The following is a 23,326-nucleotide window of genomic DNA, read 5'->3' on the forward strand; positions in this document are numbered from 1 at the left end:
AAATATAAACAAACACTGTATAGCCTCATAACATGGTTAAAACAATAATGTTGATATCATGGATGGTCAGACCTTGCATCCATAGTTCTGTCTATTAATCTGAGAGTGGTTACATTTCTCCAGGCCCATCCCTCAGCTTTTTACCAAAACAGAGGCGGGCGACCATTTTGTTATTGTTTCATCTGTGGATTTGCCCTTTAAACAGCTGCATATTATCTAGATATCAAAGTGTCACCAACAAAAAGTTATTGCAAATGCAGCATATGGCATTCATTTTTCACATGTAAATAGCACTTTTCAGTAGTGCTCAAAGCATGTCATTCCATGAACGCAGCACTTATTTTTCAACCCAAATCAATGAGCCCAATCAGTCCTACATGACAACAAAATCATAAACAACAGAGTAGGGCTGGCTAATAAGTCCTTAGTTTTGGGGTGATGCTCAGGTAAAACAATTTGGCTAATCTATACTTCCATATTTCCAAGTCCTGTTCTTGAAGACCAAGGGGTATAACATTTATTGGAATGACTGGAATTCTATTTTTTGTTTTTGTTTTGTTGTTGGTATTTATCAACAATTTCGTGGTATCCAATTGGTAGTTACAGTCTTGTCCCATCGCTGCAACTCCCGTACGGACTCGGGAGAGGCGAAGGTCGAGAGCCGTGCGTCCTCCGAAACACAACCCAACCAAGCCACACTGCTTCTTGACACAATGCCCGCTTAACCCGGAAGCCAGCCACGCCAATGTGCCGGAGGAAACAAGGTACACCTGGCGACCGTGCCAGCGTGCATGCGTCCGGCCCACCACAGGAGTCGCTAGAGCGGCCAAACCCTCCCCTAATCTGGATGACGCTGGGCCAATTGTGCGCCGCCCCATGGGTCTCCCGGTCGCGGCCAAGGATCTCTAGTGGCACAGCTAGCACTGCGATGCAGTGCCTTAGACCACTGCGCCACTCGGGAGGCCCGTGACTGGAATTCTGACAGACTTTAGTTTTTAATGTAAAGATACTATTTAATCATATTATTATGTGTAGTAGAAAGTGATGGGTTAGAAGAAGCCTACATAACCAACCCATAAAGTAAAATGTAACATCCATATGTGGTCAGCTATGTAAACGTTAACATTGATTTATCCTGCAATAGATGTGGTTCAATTGGTAACATACATTTTTGTCTTCTTTTAATGCCTCTTAAGGGGAAAGTAATCTAAAAGTAACTGAATGTAACTCACAAATATGAGTATAGAATGAGTCAACAACATTATGTGGGTATGAGTTAACAGAATATGTACTTTTCAAAGTGAGATTTTCAAATGACAGTTACTTTAAATGTGATGTTGAGGTATAATGGGAGAATCATTAGTACAATGTCCATGTCCCAAATAGCACCTTTTTGCCTACAGAACTCTATAAAAAGGAGAGCACATTATAGGGAATAGGGTGCCATCTGGAATGCACAGTCTCTGTGGAACTGTGACCACGTTGCATACCTTAATCCACTAACTGACATGTACTAACGCACACTTCCTGCAGGCTGAATGGCAGAGGAACACACTCACAGCAAGCATAGCAAGCAAAAGATGAACGCTACAGCGGTAGAGAAAGAGAGAGAGAAAGAGAGAATGAGAGGTGAGAGAGCGAGAGAAAGGAGGAAAGAGAAGTCGCCGAAGGCCACAGGAATATTTCAGAAGGGTGGGTAGGAGCAGAGGGGAGAGAATTAATTAACAGAACACCTGTCTCTCTCTGACTCCTAATAAATCAGAGGGATTTCATCTGGCTGGAGTTCTCCTTTTCTGAGGGGAGTTTACGTTTCTGAGGGCGTGGGGAGGAAAGGGGAGCAGATAACAACAAAGTTCTCTGGCATCTTGAACTTGAATTTATTTCAGATTGACACCTTATTGGTTCTGTATCTCATTCATCCAACCAGAGTTATTTTCCAACATTTGAAATGCAAAACAGCTTGCGCAAAACGTGTTACACTTGTAGAAAGACTTCAATCGTATAGTACAGTACCAACAAGATAAGCAACAAGATTCCCAATATGTTCCAGGTCTATCTCATTACAAATATAGAGTGATAGTGTAGAAAAGCGGGACCAGTTTCACATACAGTGCCTTGCGAAAGTATTCGGCCCCCTTGAACTTTGCGACCTTTTGCCACATTTCAGGCTTCAAACATAAAGATATAAAACTTTATTTTTTTGTGAAGAATCAACAACAAGTGGGACACAATCATGAAGTGGAACGACATTTATTGGATATTTCAAACTTTTTTAACAAATCAAAAACTGAAAAATTGGGCGTGCAAAATTATTCAGCCCCTTTACTTTCAGTGCAGCAAACTCTCTCCAGAAGTTCAGTGAGGATCTCTGAATGATCCAATGTTGACCTAAATGACTAATGATGATAAATACAATCCACCTGTGTGTAATCAAGTCTCCGTATAAATGCACTGTGATAGTCTCAGAGGTCCGTTAAAAGCGCAGAGAGCATCATGAAGAACAAGGAACACACCAGGCAGGTCCGAGATACTGTTGTGAAGAAGTTTAAAGCTGGATTTGGATACAAAAAGATTTCCCAAGCTTTAAACATCCCAAGGAGCACTGTGCAAGCGATAATATTGAAATGGAAGGGGTATCAGACCACTGCAAATCTACCAAGACCTGGCCGTCCCTCTAAACTTTCAGCTCATACAAGGAGAAGACTGAGATATTTTTAAAGAGATTCTTGTTCAACAAAGAGATTCTTTGCATACTCTTGGCATTCTCTCAACCAGCTTCATGAGGTAGTCACCTGGAATGCATTTCAATTAACAGGTGTGTCTTGATAAAAGTTAATTTGTGGAATTTCTTTCCTTCTTAATGCGTTTGAGCCAAACAGTCGTGTTGTGACAAGGTAGGGGTGGTACACAGAAGATAGCTCTATTTTGTAAAAGATCAAGTCCATATTATGGAAAGAACAGCTCAAATAAGCAAAGATAAATGACAGTCCATCATTACTTTAAGACGCTGAAATATTTCAAGAACTTTGAACCTTTCTTTAAGTGCAGTTGCAAAAACCCTCAAGTTCTATTATGAAACTGACTCTCAATGAGAACCACCACAGGAAAGGAAGACCCAGAGTTACCTCTGCTGCAGAGGATATGTTCATAAGAGTTACCAGCCTCAGAAACTGCAGACCAAATAAATGCTTCACAGAGTTCAAGTAACAGACACATCTCAACATCAACTGTTCAGAGGAGACTGTTTATTTAGAATTCAAGGCACACTTAACCAGCATGGCTACCACAGCATTCTGCAACGATACGCCATCTCATCTGGTTTGCACTTAGTGGGACTATCATTTGTTTGGGCTGCAATCTGAGGTGCAGTTAACTCTTATTAACTTATCCTCTGCAGCAGAGGTAACTCTAGCGCTTGATGGTTTTTGAGACTGCACTTTCCAAATTGACTGACCTTCATGTCTTAAAGTAATGATGGACTGTCGTTTCTCTTTGCTTATTTGAGCTGTTATTTCAATAATATGAACTTGCTATTTTACTAAATAGGGCTGTCTTCTGCCCCCTACCTTGTCACAACACAACTGATTGGCTCAAAGCCATTAAGGAGGAAAGAAATTCCACAAATTAACTTTCAATAAGGCACACCTGTTAATTGAAATGCATTCCAGGTGACTACCTCATGAAGCTAGTTGAGAGAATGCCAAGAGTGTGCAAAGCTGTCATCAAGGCAAAGGGTGGCTACTTTGAAGAATCATCAATATAAAATATATTTTAATTTGTTTAACACTTTTTTGGTTACTACATGATTCCATATATGCTATTTCATAGTTTTGATGTTTTCACTATTATTCTACAATGTAGAAAATAGTCAAAATAAAGAAAAACCCTGGAATGAGTCGGTGTGTCCAAACTTTTGACTGGTACTGTATATATATTACTTAGAAGCTTAACAGACTGCATCAGTGAGAATTTCTACTCACCCCATCCAGGACGTTCACGACAAGAAACAAAACTCCCACAATGGCACCGTCAGAACACGGGGACGCACACCCACCACCACACCATTTAAAGGACCACAACGAGAAACAATGGGTAAGCAAGCACCAGTCTTGTGCTGATGGGATGCGAAGAGAGAGAAAGAGGCTACACATGCCATGGGAAAAGACTTATGGATGCAATAACTTAGGTTAAGGTTATATGGGTCTGGCTTTGAACACTTTAGCATTTCTATCACCATATTATGACCGTTGTAGTGAGCCCAGTCTTTAAACATTGTGCATATGTTTTTATTGAGTCTGAATCACAGAGCAAACAGGCTAGCTGCTGCTGACTTGAGCAGTGCAATGTTAGAGTTAAGGCTCAGGGGTCTTTGTGTGTGTGTGTGTGTGTGTGTGTGTGTGTGTGTGTGTGTGTGTGTGTGTGTGTGTGTGTGTGTGTGTGTGTGTGTGTGTGTGTGTGTGTGAGGGGGCTATGAAGTCTATAATAGGATATAAAGTCTGGAATTAATTTATGAAGATCAAATCGGTTTCTGTAATAATGTAATATGTAACTTATTAACACCACTGCTTGCACTACTTATACAGCAGCTTTAGAATCAATCAATTCATGTCTCTCTCTGGTTTCACCGCCCTTAATACTCCAGGAAATGTACACTGGATCCAATGGGATACTGACTGTGACCCAAGTGGCACCCTATTCCATATATAGTGCACTACTTTGACCGGATCCCTATGGGCACCCTTTCCAAAGGTAGTGCACCAAATAGGGAATAGGGTGCCAATTTAAATCCTTAATGACTCACTTTATGTGTGTGTAGTTTCAAATGAACAGGAGCCCTAGCTAATAAGTAACCACTAATATAACAGGGATACAACTGAACCGAAGGAGGAAAAGGGTGTTATACATACGCAATAAGTCACGATGGGGTGTGGTATATGGTGTGGTATATGGCCAATATACCATGGCTAGGGCTGTTCTTAGGCACAACGTTATTTAAACAGGGTAAGTCATGACAAATGACAACACATTTTGTTTTACAATAACAACCTGACCACCACAATGATTCTTTGCAGGAAAGCAGTGGGTGTGTGGTGAGGGTGTGTGAGCATCGCCATGTTCCACTGACCTGGGCTGGAGGCCGGGGCACGCTGACTCACCAAAAGGGCATCCTGATTGTCAGCCAGGGCCTGCTTAGCCAAGTAGCGCTCTCTCTTCATCTTCAGCTCCAGAGACTCAGAGACATCTGGCACCATCCAGTCTATCGCTTGCAGGAAGAAAAACACTACAAGCTGGAGAGAGGGATGGAGGGAAAAGAGCATACATTGGGGGTGACAGGAAGGTAAATAAGGATAAATAGATAGTGAGACAGAGGGATGGAAAAGAAGACAGGGTGAAATTAGACAGAAACCTCAGTGGAAGAAGAGGGATTCCGAGGAGAGTAGTATCAATAGAGTAAAGGTGATAAAATATAAAATAGTAAAATACCATTGGAAAGCCTGGGAGGCAAAGATTAGCAAGCTTCAAATGATCACAGGTACAAAATAGCATACACATGTAGTAGATAAGGGGGTAGGACAGAACAAGTAATGAATAGAAAGACGGATAGGGCACAGTATAAGGAGAGAATGCAAAAGGCGCAGGTTAAATAGAGGAGCAAGTAGAAAGCAAACAATGACAGAGACAGACAGTCAGTTCCTTGCATACCTCGAAAGCGATGATGAAGCCTAACCTTACAGCCAGGAGTTCCCAGTAAACCAGAGTGTAATTTCCATTGTTGTCCCTAAAGGCTTTATATCTACAGGCAACACATTCATGGTTGTCAACAACAGGTCAGGATTGTCAACATCACCAATTCTGCCCTCTACTGGAAAGACTTGAGATGAAATGTGAAACATGCTAAACAAGGGAGTTTGGTATAAATATCCTAATATTAGCATTTGTTGGCAGTGGCTAGTCTAACAAAACTAAAGTGTGGATTGCAGTTACTCCTTTTCCATAGACCGCTGTCAAGCTACGAAATCACATATCTAAACATTTCAATGAACTATGCCTTAAGTATATACAACAGCTATACTATATCTACTATAGTGTGTTCCAGTGTGTATTTATGATCACTATTACCTGCACATGGGATGGCTGGTGGAGCTGGGTGGAGCATAGGCCAGAGTGAAATGAACATATCCGTTCAGATTGTTGTCAAACTTTTACTGGTAAAGCAGTCGCGGTAAGAAACCTGATGTGAAGGCAATCAAGAAAGCCTGAAAGGGGTAGATTGACATACAAAAGCATTTTAGATGGTACAGTAAATTAAAATGAACAGAAATGATAAAAAACACTACATAATCATATTATAATCCTTTCAATATACTGCTTAAAAGGACATTACAAAATGTAAGGTTATCAGATGTTTTCAGACAAAATATTTCCAGACCAATTTTGGAATTGAAAGAAATACAGCACACTGGTGATGAGGTCATCACTACACGACTCACATTGATTTTTTAATTTCCCCTTTATTTATACAGGTTTCTCTCACTGAGATAACATCTCTTTTCCAAGAGAGACCTGGTCCAATAGCAGCAGTGTCACGTTCTGACTTTAGTTCTTTTAACATGTCTTTGTTTTAGTATGGTCAGGGCGTGAATTGGGTGGGTTGTCTATGTTCCTTTTTCTATGTTTTGGGATTTCTGTGTTTGGCCTGGTATGGTTCTCAATCAGAGGCAGCTGTTTATCATTGTCCCTGATTGAGAACCATATTTAGGTAGCCTGGTTTCACTTTTGAGTTGTGGGTGATTATTTTCCGTGTTAGTGTTTGTTACCACACTGGACCGTTTCGTTTGTTTCACTTTGTTATTTTGTATTTTTGTAGTGTTCAGTTTGTCTAATTAAAATGGACACTTACCACGCTGCAAATTGGTCCGACCTCTCTTACTCCTCATCAGAGGAAGACGACAAACGTTACAGAATCACCCACCACCAAAGGACCAAGCAGCATGGTAACGGGCAGCAGCCGAAAGTGCAACTCCTGGACATGGGAGGAGATTTTGGACGGCAAGGGTCCCTGGGCACAGGCTGGAGAATATCGCCGCCCCAAGGCTGAGCTGGAAGCAGCGAAAGCAGAGAGGCGGTGGTATGAGGAGGCAGCACTGCAGCGCGGCTGGAAGCCCGAGAGGCAGCCCCAAAAATGTATTGGGGGGGAGCACACGGGGAGTGTGGCGAAGTCAGGTAGGAGACCTGCGCCAACTCCCCGTGCTTACCGTGGAGAAAGAGGGACCGGGCAGTCATCGTGTTATGCCGTGAGGCGCACGGTGTCCCTGGTGCGCAGGCATAGCCCGGTGCGACACATAGCAGCGCCTCGTATCGGCCGGGCTAGAGTGGGCATCGAGCCAGGTGCCATGAAGCCGGCTCAGCGCATCTGGATTCCAGTGCATCTCCTCGGGCCGGGTACATGGCACCAGCCTTACGCATGGTGTCCCCAATTCGCCAGCACAGCCCAGTGCGGGCTATTCCACCTCGCCGCACTGGCCTGGCTACGGGTAGCATTCAACCAGGTAAGGTTGGGCAGGCTCGGTGCTCGAGAGCTCCAGTGCGCCTTCACGGTCCGGTCTATCCGGTGCCACCTCCACCCACCAGCCCTCCGGTGGCAGCCCCCAGCACCAGGCTGTCTCTCCGTCTCCTTTCTACAGGTGCTCCCGCCTGCTCAGCGCTGTCTTCTTCCTGGCCAGCGCTGCCAGAGTCTCCCGTCTGTCCTGAGCTGCCGGAGTCTCCCGTCTGTCCTGAGCTGCCGGAGTCTCCCGTCTGTCCTGAGCTGCCGGAGCCGCCCGTCTATCCTGAGCTGCCGGTGTGCCCGGAGCTGCCGGAGCCGCCGGTCTGTCCTGAGCCGCCGGACAGCCAGGAGCTGCCCGAGCCGCCGGTCAGCCAAGAGCTGCCGGAATCGCCCTTTACTCCGGAGCTGCCAGAGTCTCCCGCCTGTCCGGTGTTGCCGGAATCTCCCATCCATTCGAGACCTGTGGCTTGGGTCCCCAGTCCAAGGTCAGTGGCGAGGGTCGCCGCGTTAGAGGCCACGGAGGTGGGTAAAGAGGCGGAGAAGGACTATGGTGGAGTGGGGTCCATGTCCCGCACCAGAGCCGCCACCGCGGACAGACACCCACCCAGACCCTCCCCTATAGGTTTAGGTTTTGCAGCCGGAGTCCGCACCTTTGGGGGGGGGGGGATACTGTCACGTTCTGACCTTAGTTCTTTTATTATGTCTTTGTTTTAGTATGGTCAGGGCGTGAGTTGGGTGGGTTGTCTATGTTCCTTTTTCTATGTTTTGGGATTTCTTTGTTTGGCCTGGTATGGTTCTCAATCAGAGGCAGCTGTTTATCATTGCCCCTGATTGAGAACCATATTTAGGTAGCCTGGTTTCACTTTTGAGTTGTGGATGATTCTTTTTTTGTATTTTTGTAGTGTTCAGTTTGTCTTATTAAAATGGACACTTACCATGCTGCAAATTGGTTCGACCTCTCTTACTCCTCATCAGAGGAAGACGACGAACGTTACAAGCAGAGGGAACAACGTTTCAGACAAAACAACTTACATACACTAAAACAACAGTAAACAAAACTATGAAACACACATACAGTACAACAAAAACATTTTACGTTAAAAACATGAAAGTCTTGACTAAAAACAGCTGGCCTAAAAACAATTACACTCTTCTATGATATATACATCGATCAAGTGTTTAAACTCCACCAATGATACTAGATCATCAAATTTTTAAATGTTCAGGAGAGAATTCCAGAACCACGGAGCTAAGTAACAAACTATTTCTACCATGACCTGTTCTAATTTTTGGTACTGTTAGAAGCAAATCAGAATGGGACTGTAATCAATATTTATTTACCGACCTGACTAAAAAAAAGAACATAGATAAATTGCATTTTACCCAATATGGCCTCATAAATCAGTGTATACCAGTGTTTAAGCCTACGCAAGGTCAATGACGACCAGCCAACAGCGCTGTAGAGATCACAATGATGTGTTAGACATTTTTGATTTGTAATGAACTTGAGGGCTGCACGATACACTGAATCAAGTGATCTCAGGGTGGTGGTTGAGGCTTGTATATATAACATCACTAAAATCTAAAACCGCCATTAATGTACATCATACCAGCTCCTTCCTGGCCTCAAAAGAAAAACAACTCTTATGCCGGTAATAAAAACCTATTTTCAGCTTGAGCTTCCTTATCAAGTTCTCTACATGCACAGTGAAGCTCAGCTTAGCTTATCAACCCACACACCCAAATATTTGTACACTTTAACTTGCTCTATAGTATGTCCAGCCAATGTAGCAATGACATGATTAGTAACATGCTAGGCATTTGAAAATACCATGCATTTTGTTTTACCTGAATTTAGAACCAGCTTTAAATCATACAGATTCTGTTGTATGATGTTAAATGATCTTTGGGCATTTTCAAAAGATAAAGATAAACTACTACCACTTGAATAAAGAACAGTATCATCTGAATAAAAATTAACAGCCGCTGTTTCAATAAGATTCCCAATGTTGTTGATATACAAAATGAACAACAGTGGGCCCAAAATTGAACCTTGCGGAACACCTGAGCACACCTCTATGGACTCAGATTTACAACCATCCGCCATTACACATTGTGTACAATTTGATTGGTTTATAAATTACCTATCTAGAGCATGACCAGTAATTCCACAACATTTTAACCTTTCCACTAACACAGCATGGTCCACGGTGTCAAAAGCCTTCGACAAATCAATAAAGACACACACACACAATGTAACTTCTTATCAAGAGCACAGTGGATGTCATTTAAAATCTTCAATGTTGCTAAAACAGTGCTGTGGCCAGACCTAAAACCTGATTGCATTCCATTTAAGATGTTTTCTTGGAAGTAGGCCTTTAGCTGCCTACTAACTAAAGGACTCCAGTACCTTTGACAGTACAAACAATTTTGATATGGGTCGACAGTTGTCAAGTAGGGTTACGAAGAACACGAAGAGAGTAAAACTCAGTGTCTTACCATGATGATCATGATGACCATGGAGCAAGTGAGAATGCGGGACAGCCGGGCCTTGTGTGGGAAGTAGGGCTCTTTCACTCCCGTCACTGGGTTGTGCTCCATAGCTGGAGCCATGTCCGCAAACTCAGGCCGCGGAAGCTTCTAGATACAAAAACATGCCATGCACCATACAGTGGGGTCTGAAATTGACACCCTTGATAAAGATTAGCAATAATGACTATATATATATATATATATATATATATATATATATATATACCTGTTGGATGCATTTGCAGTAAGTTTTGGTTGTGTTTAATGTGCCCAATAGAAATGCTAAATAATATATTTTGGAGTCACTTTTGTTGTAAATAAGAATACTTTATGAACACTTCTACATTAATGTGGATGCTAGCATGATTACATATAATCCTGAATGAACTGTGAATAATGATGAGTGAGAAAGTTAAAGGGTCAAAGATCATACCCCAAAGACATGCTAATCTCTCACTATTACCAATAACAGGGGAGGTTTTCATATTTTGGGAGTATGACCTTTTGACTCTCTCATTATTCAGAATTTATTCAGGATGATCCATAATCATGGTAGCATCCACATTCTCATTTCCAATAAAAGTTACTCCAAAATGACACGATACACTATTTACCATTAATTTCTATTAAGCACAAAATAATCTGAAACAACCAAAACTAACTGAAAATGTATCCAACAAGTTTGGAGAGTCACAAGCTTTTGATAGTCATTACGTGCTGGGAATATTGGACCAAATACTAAACTTTTGACTAGTTCTATAAACGAATCTTTAGGGGTGTCAATCATTTTGACCCCTACCTTTTTGAGAAAAAAAGTATTACATGTTAAACTAATTCTCTTTCTCTGAACAATTGTATTAGTATGAAATCATTTAATTTCCCAAATGTTTTTAGCATACAATATACTGTAGCTCAGTATTTGAATTATTTATTTTATACAGTCATTATTGCTCATCTTTATCAAGATCGTCAATAATTTCGACCCCACTGTATGTAAGCACAGCAGTCGTCTCTATATCTGTGAACTATACTACAGTAAAACTGATGTCACCAGTACTGTATGTGACCAGTTATTTGAAATGAGGCAAAAAAAATAATATTTCACCTTTATTTAACCAGGTAGGCCAATTGGGAACAAGATCTCATTTACAACTGTGACTTGGCCAAGATAAAGCAAAGCAGTGCGACACAAACAACAACACAGAGTTACAAATGGAATAAACAAACTCACAGTCAATAACACAATAGGAAAACAAAAACTGGGAGGTAAAATTTGGGAGGTAAGGCAATAAATAGGCCGTAATGGCGAAGTAATTACAATTTAAACACTGGAGGGATAGATGTGACTTGATGTGCAGAAGATGAATGTGCAAGTAGAGATACTGGGATGAAAAGGAGCAAAAAATAAATAAATAACAATATGGGGATAAGGTAGTTGGGTGGGCTATTTACAGATGGGCTATGTACAGCTCTGACAACTGATGCTTAAAGTTAGTAAGGGAGATATGAGTCTCCAGCTTCAGTGATTTGTGCAATTCGTTCCAGTCATTGACAGCAGAGAACTGGAAGGAAAGGCGGCCAAAGAGGAATAGGCTTTGGAGGTGACCAGTGAAATATACCTGCTGGAGCGTGTGCTAAGGGTGGGTAATGCTATGGTGACCTGTAAGCTGAGATAAGGCGAAGCTTTACCTAGCAAAGACTTATAGATGACCTGGAGCCAGTGGGTTTGGCGACGAATATGAAGCGAGAGCCAGCCAACGAGAGCATACAGGTTGCAGTGGTGGGCAGTGTATGAGGCTTTGGTGACAAAACGGATGGAACTGTGATAGACTGCATCCAAGTTGCTGAGTAGAGCGTTGGAGGCTATTTTGTAAATGACATCGCCGAAGTCAAGGATCGGTAGGATAGTCGGTTGTCTAGCCCAGCTGATTTGTACGGGTCCAGATTTGCAACTCTTTCAGAACATCAGTTACCTGGATTTGGGTGAAGGAGAAATGGGGGAAGTTTGGGTAATTTGCTGTGGGGGGTGCAGGGCTGTTGACCGTGGTTGGGGTAGCCAGGTGGAAAGCACGGCCAGCTGTAGAAAAATGCTTATTGAAATTCTCAATTATTGTAGATTTATCGGTGGTGACAGTGTTTCCTAGCCTCAGTGCAGTGGGCAGCTGGGAGGAGGTGCTCTTATTCTCCATGGACTTCACAGTGTCCCAGAACGGTTTAGAGTTTGTGCTACAGGATGCAAATTTCTGTTTGAAAAAGCTAGCCTTTGCTTTCCTAACTGTGTATATTGGTTCCTAATTTGATGCTAATGCAGTACGCCACATGATGATTTTGTACTGGTCAAGGGCAGTCAGGTCTGGAGTGAACCAAGGGCTATATCTGTTCCTGGTTCTACATTTTTTGAATGGGGCATGCTTATTTAAGATGGTGAGGAAAGCACTTTTAAAGAATAACCAGGCATCCTCTATTGATGGAATGTGATCAATATTCTTCCAGGTCGTTAGAAAGGCCTGCTCGCTGAAGTGTTTTAGGGAGCAGTTGACAGTGTTGAGGGGTGGTCGCTTGACCGCAGACCCATTACGGACACAGGTTGAAGACAGCAGAGATGTATTTAGAGAGCAGGTTGGTCAGGATGATATCTATGAGGGTGCCAGTGTTTACAGATTTGGGATTGTACCTGGTAGGTTCATTGATCATTTGTGTGAGATTGAGGGCATCTAGCTTAGACTGTAGGACAGCCGGGGTGTTAAGCATGTCCCAGTTTAGTTCACCTAACAGTACGAGCTTTGAAGATAGATGGGGAGAAATCAATTCACATATAGTGTCCAGGGCACAGCTGGGGACAGAAGGTGGTCTATAACAAGCGGCAATGGTGAGAGACTTGTTTCTGGAAAGGTGGATTTTTAGAAGTAGAAGCTCGAATTGTTTGGGCACAGACCTGAATAGTATGACAGAACTCTGCAGGCTGTCTCTGCAGTAGATTGCATTTCCACCCCATTTGGCAGTTCTATCTATCTTGTCGGAAAGTGTTATAGTTAGGGATGGAAATGTCAGGATTTTTGGTGGCCTTCCTAAGCCAGGATTCAGACACGGCTAGGACATCCGAGTTGGCAGAGTGTGCTAAAGCAGTGAGTAAAACAAACTTAGGGAGGAGGCTTCTAATGTTAACATGCATGAAACCAAGGATTTTATGGTTACAGAAATCAACAAATGAGAGCGCCTGGGGAATGGGAGTTGAGCAAGGCACTGCAGAACCTGGATTAACCTCTACATCACCAGAGGAACAGAGGAGGAGTAGGATAAGGGTACGGCTAAAAGCTATAAGGACGGGTCGTCTAGTGCGTTCAGAACAGAGAGTAAAGGGAACAGGTTTCTGGGCGTGGAAGAATAGATTCAAGGCATAATGTACAGACAAGGGTATGGTAGGATGTGAATACAGTGGAGGTAAACCTAGGCATTGTGTGATGATGAGAGAGAATTTGTCTCTAGCGACATCATTTAGAACAGGTGAGGTCACTGCATGTGTGGGAGGTGAAACAAAATGGCTAGATAAGGCATATTGAGCCTCTACAGTGAAATAAGACAATAATCACTAACCAAAACAGCAATGGACAAGACATATTGACATTAGGGAGAGGCATGCATAGCCGAGTGATCATAGGGACCAGTTGGAGGCTAGGCGAGCTGGAGACACAGCGATTCAGACAGCTAGCGGGCCGGGGATAGCAGAAGGGCCTTAGGGGGGACGTCGCGACAGAAGAAAGTCTGTTGTAGCTCCCTCGAACGGTTACGTCGGCAGACCAGTCGTGTTGGATAGGCAGGGCTCCATGTCGGCAGTAAAAGGGTCCAGGCCAATTGGCGAAATAGGCATTGTAGCCCAAGAAATTGGCTGATGGTCCTCTTCAGCTAGCAGTCCGATATGCTCTAGACAGCTAGCGGGCCACGGCCAGCAGGCTAGCGGTTGGGCTTTCAGCTAACGTCGCGACGGAGGAGCCTGTTGACACTCCTCGGGCGGATCATGTCGGTGAACCAGTCGTGGTGGAATCGGCAGGGCTCCATGTCGGCAGTAAAAGGGGTCCAGGCCAATTGGCAAAATATGTTTTGTAGCGCAAGGAGTGGCTGATGGACCTCTTAAGCTAGCCGGGGGCTGGGCCTAGCACGAGACTAGTTCCAGGCTCACTGGTGCTTGCTTCGGGACAGAGATGTTAGCCAGGTGGGTAGCCACTTGGATAGCAGCTAGCTAGCTGCGATGATCCAGGTGAAAAGGTTCAGAGCTTTCGGTAGGAAACCAGAGATGGAGAAAGAGCAGTCCGGTAAGCTCTGGGTTGAAACGTGCTGTGCAGACTGGCAGGAGTTGACCAGCCTAAGGTTAGCTGATGACTGCTAACCGTTGAGCTCTGTTTTTACAGTATGTATGGTAACACATCACAGAATTACAAAAGTATAGAAATTGAAATGAATGAAAGTCCTTTAATGAATTGGCTCTAATCCAGACCATGCAGTCCATGCAGTCCCAATGTTGAGCCAGGGTGGCCATCTTACATTTTCAGTACTCCAGTAAGTTGACTGCCTAGAATGACATGAACACACTGAAGAAAACTGTCCAGGGTGGTCAAACAGGTAGCCCACCTGCCAACACAGACACACCACATGTATTTACATGTTTTATTTTACCAGTTAAGTTGACTGATAACACATTCTAATTTAAAGCAACAACCTGTTACAGAGGAGAGGAATGATTAGGTGGCCATGATGGTATGAGGGTCAGATTGGGAAATTAGCCAGGACACCGGGGTTAACACCCCTACTCTTACGATAAGTGCCATGGGATCTTTAGTGACCACAGAGACGGCACCCTAAACACATCCGCCTGCCATCTATGGATTTAGTAGTAGTGGGACGGCTAAGCTAAAATATCCATAAAGATTGTTCATTAATGTGATAAAAGCAACACATTTGGCATAGAGGTGAATGTACAGTGCCTTGCGAAAGTATTCGGCCCCCTTGAACTTTGCGACCTTTTGCCACATTTCAGGCTACAAACATGAAGATATAAAACTTTATTTTTTTGTGAAGAATCAACAACAAGTGGGACACAATCATGAAGTGGGACGACATTTATTGGATATTTCAAACTTTTTTAACAAATCAAAAACTGAAAAATTGGGCGTGCAAAATTATTCAGCCCCCTTAAGTTAATACTTTGTAGCGCCACCTTTTGCTGCGATTACAGCTGTAAGTCGCTTGGGGTATGTCTCTATCAGTTTTGCACATTGAGAGACTGACATTTTTTCCCATTCCTCCTTGCAAAACAGCTCGAGCTCAGTGAGGTTGAATGGAGAGCATTTGTGAACAGCAGTTTTCAGTTCTTTCCACAGATTCTCGATTGGATTCAGGTCTGGACTTTGACTTGGCCATTCTAACACCTGGATATGTTTATTTTTGAACCATTCCATTGTAGATTTTGCTTTATGTTTTGGATCATTGTCTTGTTGGAAGACAAATCTCAGTCCCAGTCTCAGGTCTTTTGCAGACTCCATCAGGTTTTCTTCCAGAATGGTCCTGTATTTGGCTCCATCCATCTTCCCATCAATTTTAACCATCTTCCCTGTCCCTGCTGAAGAAAAGCAGGCCCAAACCATGATGCTGCCACCACCATGTTTGACAGTGGGGATGGTGTGTTCAGCTGTGTTGCTTTTACGCCAAACATAACGTTTTGCATTGTTGCCAAAAAGTTCAATTTTGGTTTCAACTGACCAGAGCACCTTCTTCCACATGTTTGGTGTGTCTCCCAGGTGGCTTGTGGCAAACTTTAAACAACACTTTTTATGGATATCTTTAAGAAATGGCTTTCTTCTTGCCACTCTTCCATAAAGGCCAGATTTGTGCAATATACGACTGATTGTTGTCCTATGGACAGAGTCTCCCACCTCAGCTGTAGATCTCTGCAGGTCATCCAGAGTGATCATGGGCCTCTTGGCTGCATCTCTGATCAGTCTTCTCCTTGTATGAGCTGAAAGTTTAGAGGGACGGCCAGGTCTTGGTAGATTTGCAGTGGTCTGATACTCCTTCCATTTCAATATTATCGCTTACACAGTGCTCCTTGGGATGTTTAAAGCTTGGGAAATCTTTTTGTATTCAAATCCGGCTTTAAACTTCTTCACAACAGTATCTCGGACCTGCCTGGTGTGTTCCTTGTTCTTCATGATGCTCTCTGCGCTTTTAACGGACCTCTGAGACTATCACAGTGCAGGTGCATTTATACGGAGACTTGATTACACACAGGTGGATTGTATTTATCATCATTAGTCATTTAGGTCAACATTGGATCATTCAGAGATCCTCACTGAACTTCTGGAGAGAGTTTGCTGCACTGAAAGTAAAGGGGCTGAATAATTTTGCACGCCCAATTTTTCAGTTTTTGATTTGTTAAAAAAGTTTGAAATATCCAATAAATGTCGTTCTACTTCATGATTGTGTCCCACTTGTTGTTGATTCTTCACAAAAAAATACAGTTTTATATCTTTATGTTTGAAGCCTGAAATGTGGCAAAAGGTCGCAAAGTTCAAGGGGGCCGAATACTTTCGCAAGGCACTGTATGTATTCTGAAAAGATTTAGATAAGCACATCAGACACTCATACCTTGTTACTTCCTATTAAATATAGCTTGTTTGAGTTGGGTTGATGCCTCCGAACATTAGGAGCGTACTTCAAATCAAATCAAATCAAATTGTATTTGTCACATACACATGGTTAGCAGATGTTAATGCGAGTGTAGCGAAATGCTTGTGCTTCTAGTTCCGACAATGCAGTAATAACAAGTAATCTAACTAACAATTCCAAAACTACTGTCTTGTACACAGTGTAAGGGGATAAAGAATATGTACATAAGGATATATGAATGAGTGATGGTACAGAGCAGCATAGGCAAGATACAGTAGATGGTATCAAGTACAGTATGTACAAATGAGATGAGTATGTAAACAAAGTGGCATAGTTTAAAGTGGCTAGTGATACATGTATTACATAAGGATACAGTCGATGATATAGAGTACAGTATATACGTATGCATATGAGATGAATAATGTAGGGTAAGTAACATTATATAAGGTAGCATTGTTTAAAGTGGCTAGTGATATATTTACATCATTTCCCATCAATTCCCATTATTAAAGTGGCTGGAGTTGAGTCAGTGTCAGTGTGTTGGCAGCAGCCACTCAGTGTTAGTGGTGGCTGTTTAACAGTCTGATGGCCTTGAGATAGAAGCTGTTTTTCAGTCTCTCGGTCCCAGCTTTGATGCACCTGTACTGACCTCGCCTTCTGGATGATAGCGGGGTGAACAGGCAGTGGCTCGGGTGGTTGATGTCCTTGATGATCTTTATGGCCTTCCTGTGACATCGGGTGGTGTAGGTGTCCTGGAGGGCAGGTAGTTTGCCCCCGGTGATGCGTTGTGCAGACCTCACTACCCTCTGGAGAGCCTTACGGTTGAGGGCGGTGCAGTTGCCATACCAGGCGGTGATACAGCCCGCCAGGATGCTCTCGATTGTGCATCTGTAGAAGTTTGTGAGTGCTTTTGGTGACAAGCCGAATTTCTTCAGCCTCCTGAGGTTGAAGAGGCGCTGCTGCGCCTTCTTCACGATGCTGTCTGTGTGAGTGGACCAATTCAGTTTGTCTGTGATGTGTATGCCGAGGAACTTAAAACTTGCTACCCTCTCCACTACTGTTCCATCGATGTGGATAGGGGGGTGTTCCCTCTGCTGTTTCCTGAAGTCCACAATCATCTCCTTAGTTTTGTTGACGTTGAGTGTGAGGTTATTTTCCTGACACCACACTCCGAGGGCCCTCACCTCCTCCCTGTAGGCCGTCTCGTCGTTGTTGGTAATCAAGCCTACCACTGTTGTGTCGTCCGCAAACTTGATGATTGAGTTGGAGGCGTGCGTGGCCACGCAGTCGTGGGTGAACAGGGAGTACAGGAGAGGGCTCAGAACGCACCCTTGTGGGGCCCCAGTGTTGAGGATCAGCGGGGAGGAGATGTTGTTGCCTACCCTCACCACCTGGGGGCGGCCCGTCAGGAAGTCCAGTACCCAGTTGCACAGGGCGGGGTCGAGACCCAGGGTCTCGAGCTTGATGACGAGCTTGGAGGGTACTATGGTGTTGAATGCCGAGCTGTAGTCGATGAACAGCATTCTCACATAGGTATTCCTCTTGTCCAGATGGGTTAGGGCAGTGTGCAGTGTGGTTGAGATTGCATCGTCTGTGGACCTATTTGGGCGGTAAGCAAATTGGAGTGGGTCTAGGGTGTCAGGTAGGGTGGAGGTGATATGGTCCTTGACTAGTCTCTCAAAGCACTTCATGATGACGGATGTGAGTGCTACGGGGCGGTAGTCGTTTAGCTCAGTTACCTTAGCTTTCTTGGGAACAGGAACAATGGTGGCCCTCTTGAAGCATGTGGGAACAGCAGACTGGTATAGGGATTGATTGAATATGTCCGTAAACACACCGGCCAGCTGGTCTGCGCATGCTCTGAGGGCGCGGCTGGGGATGCCGTCTGGGCCTGCAGCCTTGCGAGGGTTAACACGTTTAAATGTCTTACTCACCTCGGCTGCAGTGAAGGAGAGATCGCATGTTTTCGTTGCAGGCCGTGTCAGTGGCACTGTATTGTCCTCAAAGCGGGCAAAAAAGTAATTTAGTCTGCCTGGGAGCAAGACATCCTGGTCCGTGACTGGGCTGGATTTCATCCTGTAGTCCGTGATTGACTGTAGACCCTGCCACATGCCTCTTGTGTCTGAGCCGTTGAATTGAGATTCTACTTTGTCTCTGTACTGGCGCTTAGCTTGTTTGATAGCCTTGCGGAGGGAATAGCTGCACTGTTTGTATTCGGTCATGTTACCAGACACCTTGCCCTGATTAAAAGCAGTGGTTCGCGCTTTCAGTTTCACACGAATGCTGCCATCAATCCACGGTTTCTGGTTAGGGAATGTTTTAATCGTTGCTATGGGAACGACATCTTCAACGCACGTTCTAATGAACTCGCACACCGAATCAGCGTATTCGTCAATGTTGTTATCTGACGCAATACGAAACATCTCCCAGTCCACGTGATGATGAGTGTGGAGTCAGCTTGGTCGGACCAGCGTTGGACAGACCTCAGCGTGGGAGCCTCTTGTTTTCCTAAACTGGATTACATCAAAATCTGGGCTATGCAGATGAATCCGGACATTCTGGTATTGACTGAAACTTGGATCTCTGGGGACATTCTGAACTCTGATATTTTATATTGAGTGTTATAATGTGTTCAGAGCTGACAAACATTTCGCTGTCTCTATACTGAAAACCATTTCCCTTCCCCAAATAGTTTTGCTGCTATATTTAAGCCTTTGTCTGGGGAAAAATCAAACTGTTATAGGGGTCTACCATCCCCCACTAACGTTTATGCACTCGAGGAGTTAACTAGTTTATTAAATCAGAAGTTATTACCCTGGGTGACCTAAATTATGATCGGGATTTTCAGGCTTCAGACAGACAATCTAAACGATGTGTAATTATCTAAACCTAACCCAGCTGGTGACTACGCCTACACGGCCCAACCCTAAAGATCCTTCAAAGTCAACTCTGATTGATCTTATCCTAATGAATACACCAGAGAAATATGTTTCTACTGGTGTCTTCACCCAAGACATTAGTGATTATTGCCCGGTTGTTTGTGTCAGAGATGTGAGAATACAAAAAAAATGAAGCCTTGTCACATCACAAAGAGGAACTTTAAAAACTTTTTTACATTATCTTTATTTTATTGACCTTGATTGTATTTCCTATCCCTGAACCTGATTTAGCTTTCAGCCTTTTTGCAGATGTCTTCAATATTTTTAAATAATCATGCTCTCTTCAAAAAATGGAGGGTAGATCGAATGACTGGTACACTTCGGAATTATCAGAAGTCATTCATAAAAGAGACAATGCTTGGGTCAAGGTCAGGAACACAAGCTTAGGCCTTGACTGGCATGCTTTAAGCAACTGAGGAATCATTTTGTAAGACAAATCAAAAAGTCTCAAATCTGATTATGTAACCGGTCTTTCAGATTGTAATGGGAACCCTGCTAAATTCAGGAAAACTGTCAAATTCCTGATGGGTTCGACTTCCTCCTCTCTGCCACAACAAATTAGTTGGCATCATTACGGAAAGAATGCAATCAATTGAGGTATTTAATCACCATTTTATTTCAGCGGGATCCATCTTTGTAAGAACGTCTAAGCTTATTCACAATGATAGTGTTCCACTTTTTGGGACCTACTATCTTCACTATTTAAACACCATCCGTCAATTTGTTAAAAATTGTAAACTTAATCTATATACAGATGATACTATTATGTATGCTATTGCCCCGACTGTTGATCGGGATGTGTCAAAACTATAGTCTGTCATGCCTGCACCCGCTGTTCCCCCCTGGCGCTCGAGGGCAACAGGCTCATCAGCATTACGCACTCCTGCCACCATCATTTCGCACACCTGCCTTTCCACGTCACGCGCATCAGCGTATTATTGGACTCAATCACCTGTTTATTACCTCCCATATTTGTCAGTTCCCCATCTCTTCTCCCCGCTGCTGCATAGATTGTTGAATGTCGTTGTTTTGCCCGTGTGCCGACACTGTGCCTGTCTTGTTTCATGTCTGTTCTTCATTAAATGTTGACTCCCCGTACCTGCTTCTCGTCTCTGGCGTCGGTCCTTACAGAGTCAGATTTTATAGCTATGCAGGAATCCCTTTCTGATTTACAACTTGTGCTTAATACAGGCAAAACAAAATACATGTTGTTTTCAAACTCTCGTAAGAATGTTAAAGATGAACTACATTACTACTAGTCATTAGAGGGTTCTCCAATCGAACATGTTTCTGTCAATATAAATACTATAGGCATTTGGATTGATATGGATTTGACATTTATAAAACATAGATGAGCTGGTTAAGAAGCTAAGATTTAAAGTTGTTATTTTTCTACAGAAACAGATTGTGCTTTTCTCTAAGCAGTAGGAAGCAGATTATTCAGTCAACCTTTTTATCTGTTCTTGATTATGGTGATATTATTTATTAAAAGGGCAGCTGTTTAAACCTTTGGATGCCATCTACCATAGTGCCCGTGGTTTTGTTGACAGGTGACAGTTTTGATCTTCATCACTGCATTCTGTATCAAAAGGCTGGCTGGACTTGGCTAAAGACCCGTATATCTCTATATTACTCCCTTTTTGTTTACTAGGCCCTACTTCATCATTTCTGTTTTACCTAACTTTGCTGTTGAAGTATAGACACCAGGGTTGTGGAATCAGTTCACAGGATTGGATAACTCGAGGTTCCTTGGGTCTCCACCGAGCTAGGTAGATCTGCTTTTAGTTTTAATGCACCGTATTCCTGGAACTAAATTCTAAATACATTTCATCTTGATGTTCTGGTTTCGTTTGGGCAATTTAGAGTATTGATTGGGGACTCATTTGTGGAGTAACTGTTTTTCTGGGTGATTTGATGTTTTATATATAGTTATAGTTTGGGCATATACAGGGCACATTTGTAAAGGAGACCTAGGTCTAAATATAAACAGTACAGTACCTTAGCCATGGGGCAGATATCAGACATGTTCCAGGGCTTGCAGGTCTTACAGAGAGGACACATCAGGTAGCTGTTCCCACTGCTACAGATATCCTTGCTGTGGACAGTCAGGCACAGAATCACATACACAATTCACCACTCAAAAGTAGTGAAGTGAGTGCAATTTCAGACACATTTGAATTATTATTATCCGTTGATTGCTTGCTACAGAGTACATCATCAGAGGCTCTCTGGCTGCTTTTATACAGTACAGTGATTGATATTACTAAACCACAATGAACATGAAGAGTTACACTAATGTCTTTGGGCCTGTAAGAGACTCAATGCTTTTCTTCCTTCACTATGTTATTTAATCTTTAGACTCCCTATCTTTATGGCCTGGTAAATCGACTGAGTCCCCACCAAGCCATCAAACACTGGTCCCGAGAAAGTATTATCTCGTGGACAGATTCTGAGTGTAAATAAACGACGAGAAAACAAGTGACAAAGTTATGCACACATTTAACTACTGGGTAACGGAGATGACTGAGAAAACAATGGTCAGCAGTTGCCATGGAAACACATGGGAGACACAGGGAACATTGACAAGACATGGTAGCTCAGTTAGAAGAGCATGTTGTTTAAAACGCCAGTTCGATGCCTGGGATCGCCCATACGTAAAATGTATGCACGCATTACTTTAAGTTGCTTTGGATAAAAGTGTCTGCTAAATGGCATATAGTATATTATTATTTCCCCCCTGACACACGCATAGACGGACACACAAGCACACACACACACGTTTTCACTCTCTCACACACCTTACTTCCTGGTCGAGGTTTGATGGTCAAACAGTGGGTGCGTTAGAGCGCATAGTTTGAGTGTTGCAGGGAAGCTAAAGCATATGTTCATATTCCTGTGTTGTACAGAAGTTTAAAACATGGTTTACCACTATTATTGATGTGTGGATATGTATCATGTGTAATATATTTCCTAAATGTTTTTGTTGACCTTTTTCATCCCTTTATTGAAGTTAATTGTCAATTATGTAATTGGTATAGTTTGTGATGCATTCTGGGTGATGTTACTATAAGACACACACACAGCGAAGCAATGCATTATGTCCTAAGACTGGTACGTCTAAGACTGGTACTGGTAACTCAATTGAGCCTGTACATTTGCAGAGCTCCAGACTGCGACTTACACTAGGCCACTCTGTTCCTCAAATTATACTGTAATTATATTGTAATAGCACCCCTTTGAGCGTTCTTTTGGTCTCGATTTGTAGTAAAGATAATTATAATAAGAGTACTGTACAGTTTTCAAACCATGAACCTCAAATGAATGTGTTAGAAAAGCATTGTAAGTGACTGAGTTTCAGGACTCATGCAGGAGTGTTGGTGCCCTCGGACCAAGCCTACAGAGAGGACCAGAGAGACAAGCGGGACCAATACTGGAACAAGACCTGCCTCTGGTTGAGCTCATCTGGACACACCTCATACTCTGGCAGCTCAAAGGGGCCCTGAGAAAGAAACAAAGAAACAAAGAAACACACACACACACACACACACACACACACACACACACCTGGATTCGAACCAGAGTAGTGACGCCCGTAGTGACGCCTCTAGCACTAAGATGCAGTGCCTTAGACCGCTGCGCCACTTGGGAG

The sequence above is a fragment of the Oncorhynchus clarkii genome, chromosome 16, assembly GCF_045791955.1.
Source record: "Oncorhynchus clarkii lewisi isolate Uvic-CL-2024 chromosome 16, UVic_Ocla_1.0, whole genome shotgun sequence".
Classification (NCBI taxonomy): domain Eukaryota; kingdom Metazoa; phylum Chordata; class Actinopteri; order Salmoniformes; family Salmonidae; genus Oncorhynchus; species Oncorhynchus clarkii.